Below are 5,907 nucleotides of genomic sequence, written 5' to 3'. Positions count from 1 at the left end.
CAGGAACATCTTGATTTTTTTATTATTGTTGAGTGTCCTCTTCTAAATGTATGTCCCACGTCGATATTTCGCTGAGTGTTCTTGATTTTATTTCCTGCAGTATTATGTGATGAATGTGATTGTTGAAATTTTGTTGTTGCTTTACATGCAATTCACAATGCGGAAAGCATACCACCTAATTTGTTTTACTATTAAAGAACTCAATACACCTCTTTTTCGAGAAGAATAAATATGCCCACCTCACCACATACCCAGTAATACACATAATTTTATGGTATAACTATTATTCTACTAGAAAAAGAAGATGGCAAAGAGTTATTCTTAAGTATAACAAATTTAGTGATATGCTTACCATGAGAATGACGCAAGATGATATTAATTTCTTGATTCCTCTTGTAAATACTCCTTTTTCAAAAAAATATGTCCTACGATGACATTTCAAACAATCCTGTTGTTGTGTTTATTACCGATGAATCCTATTTTTGCGGTGAACATGATGATGATGATTACACAGGAACATCTTGCTTTCTTCATTATTGTCGTGTGTCCTCTTCTAAATGTATGTCCCACGTCGATATTTCGCTGAGTGTTCTTGATTTTATTTCCTGCAGTATTATGTGATGAATGTGATTGATGAAATTCCGTTGTTGCTTAACATGCAATTCAGAATGTGGAAAGCATACCACCTAATTTGTTTTACTATTAAAGAACTCAATACACCTCTTTTTCTAGAAGAATAATTATGCCCACCTCACCACATACCCAGTCATACACATAATTTTATGGTATGACTATTATTCTACTTGAAAAAGAAGATGGCAAGAGTTATTTTTGAGTATAACAAATTTAGTGATATGCTTACCATGTGAATGACGCAGGATGATATTAATTTCTTGATTCCTCTTATAAATACTCCTTTTTCAAAAAAAATATGTCCCACGATGATTTTTCAAACAATCCTGTTGTTGTGTTTATTACCGATGAATCCTATTTTTGCGGTGAACATGATGATGATGATTACACAGGAACATCTTGCTTTCTTCATTATTGTCGTGTGTCCTCTTCTAAATGTATGTCCCACGTCGATATTTCGCTGAGTGTTCTTGATTTTATTTCCTGCATTATTATCTGATGAATGTGATTGCTGAAATTCTGTTGTTGCTTTACATGCATTTCACAATGAGGAAAGCATACCACCTAATTTGTTTTACTATTAAAGAACTCAATACACCTCTTTTTGGAGAAGAATAATTATGCCCACCTCACCACATACCCAGTCATACACATAATTTTATGGTATGAGTATTATTCTACTAGAAAAAGAAGATGGCATAGAGTTATTCTTAAGTATAACAAATTTTGTGATATGCTTACCATGTGAATGACGCAAGATGATATTAATTTCTTGATTCCTCTTGTAAATACTCCTTTTTCAAAAAAAATATTCCCCACGATGATTTGTCAAACAATCGGGTTGTTGTGTTTATTACCGATGAATCCTATATTTGGGGTGAACATGATGATGATTATACAGGAACATCTTGCTTTCTTCATTATTGTCGTGTGTCCTCTTCTAAATGTATGTCCCACGTCGATATTTCGCTGAGTGTTCTTGATTTTATTTCCTGCAGTATTATGTGATGAATGTGATTGCTGAAATTCTGTTGTTGCTTTACATGCAATTCACAATGCGGAAAGCATACCACCTAATTTGTTTTACTATTAAAGAACTCAATACACCTCTTTATCGAGAAGAATAATTATGCCCATCTCAACACATACCCAGTCATACACATAATTTTATGGTATGACTATTATTCTACTAGAAAAAGAAGATGGCATAAAGTTATTCTTAAGTATAACAAATTTAGTGATATGCTTACCATGTGAATGACGCAAGATGATATTAATTTCTTGATTCCTCTTGTAAATATTCCTTTTTCAAAAAAAAATATGTCCCACGGTGATTTTTGAAACAATCCTGTTGTTGTGTTTATTACCGATGAATCCTATTTTTGCGGTGAACATGATGATGATGATTACACAGGAACATCTTGCTTTCTTCATTATTGTCGTGTGTTCTCTTCTAAATGTATGTCCCACGTCGATATTTCGCTGAGTGTTCTTGATTTTATTTCCTGCATTATTATCTGATGAATGTGATTGCTGAAATTCTGTTGTTGCTTTACATGCATTTCACAATGAGGAAAGCATACCACCTAATTTGTTTTACTATTAAAGAACTCAATACACCTCTTTTTGGAGAAGAATAATTATGCCCACCTCACCACATACCCAGTCATACACATAATTTTATGGTATGAGTATTATTCTACTAGAAAAAGAAGATGGCATAGAGTTATTCTTAAGTATAACAAATTTTGTGATATGCTTACCATGTGAATGACGCAAGATGATATTAATTTCTTGATTCCTCTTGTAAATACTCCTTTTTCAAAAAAAATATTCCCCACGATGATTTGTCAAACAATCGGGTTGTTGTGTTTATTACCGATGAATCCTATATTTGCGGTGAACATGATGATGATTATACAGGAACATCTTGCTTTCTTCATTATTGTCGTGTGTCCTCTTCTAAATGTATGTCCCACGTTGATATTTTGCTACGTGTTCTTGATTTTATTTTCTGCAGTATTACGTGATGAATTTGATTGATGAAATTCAGTTGTTGTTTTCAATATAAATGACGCATGATGATATTAATGTCTTGATTGCTCTTGTAAATACTCGTTTTTCTAAAAAATATGTCCCACGATGATTTTTCAACCATCCTGTTGTGTTTATTAACGATGAATCTTTTTTTTGCGGTGATCATGATGATGATGATTATACAGTAGTGTCTTGATGTCTTCCTTATTTATGTACATTTTAATTGTTTGTATTAAATATTTATATTCTTTTTCTTTAATATAATTCAGTTATATGATTACTGTTATTGTTGTTTTTTTATTCTTGCTCGGGAAATGTCGTTAAAATTTCTGTTTCTAACATTTTTAAATAGTGTAACCTCATTTGTTTGGCGTTTGAGGAATGTCTTACGTTGTATGGATTTCTTCCTGCCAATATTGTAATTAAATTTGCTGCTGCATAAATTCCACAAGCAACGCCATCTGGTTGTTGAGTGACGTCTCCTCTTACAATATTTTTCTCTTCTAAAAATGGGTATCGTTTTCTTATATAAGTTTTCTCTTCATCTGGTAAATCTTTAAATTCTTTTCTAAATAAACTGTCAAATATATGTAAATATTCTCCATCGAAGTAAATGCAACGCCAATGATCTGACGTGTTTCCTCCTATAATTTGGGCATCCCATTCCCAGTCCTCTGTGATCTCAAACGGTGGTATATGTTCAGGATATAGTAAATAGTCTACATTTAATAAGTCGTACGGCGTCTGTTCTCGGCATAATTTCAGTAGTCTATTGATGCAAAATTGGTCTAATCGATTGTCATCTTCAATCAAATGCTTAAATTCGGGTAAAGGAATTGAATCAGCAATCTTTGTCGACAATCTTTTTAATGGTTGATCAGTTGGTGGTTTAATATATGCCACTATTTCAATGTCGTTGTCATCATTGTTTTTTAAATCATGATGTTCATTATTTTTTACATCAATGACCATTCCTCCATTATTTTCTTCTGTTTCGTCAATTGTATCATCTACTTTCATTTTATTTACTGTTATACCTCTAGCTTCAAGTATATACTTCGGTTCTCGTATTTTCATAAGTCTGTTCAAGCGACTATCAACAACTTCTGGAAGTACGCATTCCTTGAAGAATCTGGAGAGTTTGAATTCCATTTGATTTTTCCAAAATAGGTCATCGCGAAAAACTATAACTATTTTTATATTTTTTTTTTACCACATTGCAAATATGCAGAATTCACGCCTAGTTACGTGAAGCTGTCCCTGTATTTGGAAATAATATTTGTGCTTAGTGTTCATATGATTAACATTGTTTTTATCGTAAACAGATCTAAGTCTTTTTGTTATTGGCATATTAAACGCTTCCTCAATTGTTGTTTCACTTGCTGATTTTGGACATTTCACTTCTACTATTCCACCTGGAACAATGTCATATAATTTTGCTGATGTTACTCGTTGTATAATATTTTCTGAAACGTCAATGTCTGACAAAGAAATGTCAACAAGGCCATCTGAAGAAGCTGCAAAAATTTCTTGTTCAGGATCAATACATAAACCACTTGGTTTAATTTGTATATTTAAAGCCCTCTTTAATTCATTTACAGCATCTTTTTCGTGTTCAATTCCATATTCCATTGCTGCTTGTGCATTACTTGAATATGCAATTTTATCTGGATGTACAATTCTTTTGACTATTGCATGACAAAATGTGGTTTCTGCCATATTACAAATATCGCCCATATGTGATGCAGTTATCATTCCTTTCCTTGTATCGTGCCATAATTTGCTATCACGTTGCAAAACTGTCTCCTCAAAAATAATTTCCCGTTTATTTTGATTTTCTTTTAATTTATTCAAGTGCGCTTGTTTTCGTAATTCCAGAATGCTTTCAGAGATGTCTACTTTCATTGCATTTTTTCCATAATGTTTATCTTTTTCGGCATCCCGTGTGTCAAACATTCGTTTACCGTTGTTGTTGATCCTGTTTCTTTCTATTTGAAGTTGACGACTCTCTTCCATTGTTGTAATAACTTCAGGTACATTTTTATTTATTCCTTTATATAAAGTTGACAGTGCTCCTTTTTTGTTTGCTTGCATTATTTGGAGTTGTACTCGCGTTGCATATCCTCGGGCTTTATTGAAGGAAAATCTTTTGCCAGCTATACCTTTACAAATGTGATTGTTGAAACATTCGCAATCATTGGTGGTTGCATTTTTTATTAAACTTTCTACATTACTTGACATTCTTTCTAATTCTGACATAATATTCGGTAGAATTTTATTCTCTAACAGATGACCAAGATTTTCCTCGCCTAAAGTTGCTATTCCTTTACACGGCCAATTTCGTTCCAAACAATGCTTGTGTTCTCCATAACAGTGCCACACGGCGTTCTCTATATCTTTAAACAAAAGTTCATTCTTTTCCTTTTTAGAAATATTCTGCTCTCGTCTTCTTGTAGCTGCTTCCATTATTTCATCTACAATAGAAACACTACAGCGTTTTAAATGTTGCCGAGCTTGCAAGCATCCATCTCCAGATACTTCATTTGGAAGTCGCGTTTTTGTCATATCTGCTAATCTTATATATGTGTTTTTCTTCAAATGATTTACGCATTCATATTTTTTAACTTTAATGCCATATTCTTTGTAAGGGTCTGCTTTTAGAATTGCGTTGTGAACACTACTGTCACCATCGCCAACGAAATTTTTATATATTAATCCATATTTTTCTACGCTGGTTTTGAAAGCCTCTACTATTGCGTCTGGTTCCATGCTGCTGGAGCTTTTATTCTTTTCAAAATTTCTAACGCAAATGTGCGGATTTGGTTCTCGTTCTTCTTTCTCTGCCTTTTCACAAGTTGAACATACTTTTATCCTTATAATTAGATCAATTACTTCTCTAGTTTCATTTCCCGTAATAACTGCACTAGCTGCTGAAGCGTTGTACGATCTACCATAAGATCGTTTACTCCATGAACAATCTGTTTTTACAGTTATGCAAAGAATACCTTTAACAACGTGTTTTTTTTCCATTGCTATGTTAAATTCTTTTTTCGCAGACTCTGACAAAATTTCCCTACTTACTCCATAACTGTCCATGAAAATTTTATCTTGATATTTTCTAAAAGTCTTTGCGCTAATACACTTTAATCCTTGAGCAGCACGAATTTCTTTAGCGTTCCAATATGGAGTACCAGCAACCAGAACACCAGATGTAAAACTATAATTTGGATGAATATA

Source organism: Leptopilina boulardi, unplaced genomic scaffold (assembly GCF_019393585.1).
Source record: "Leptopilina boulardi isolate dan_hultmark-lab unplaced genomic scaffold, ZJU_Lbou_2.1 LbouV2_371, whole genome shotgun sequence".
In the NCBI taxonomy this organism is placed as follows: domain Eukaryota; kingdom Metazoa; phylum Arthropoda; class Insecta; order Hymenoptera; family Figitidae; genus Leptopilina; species Leptopilina boulardi.
Note: the sequence above shows the minus strand (reverse complement) of the source record.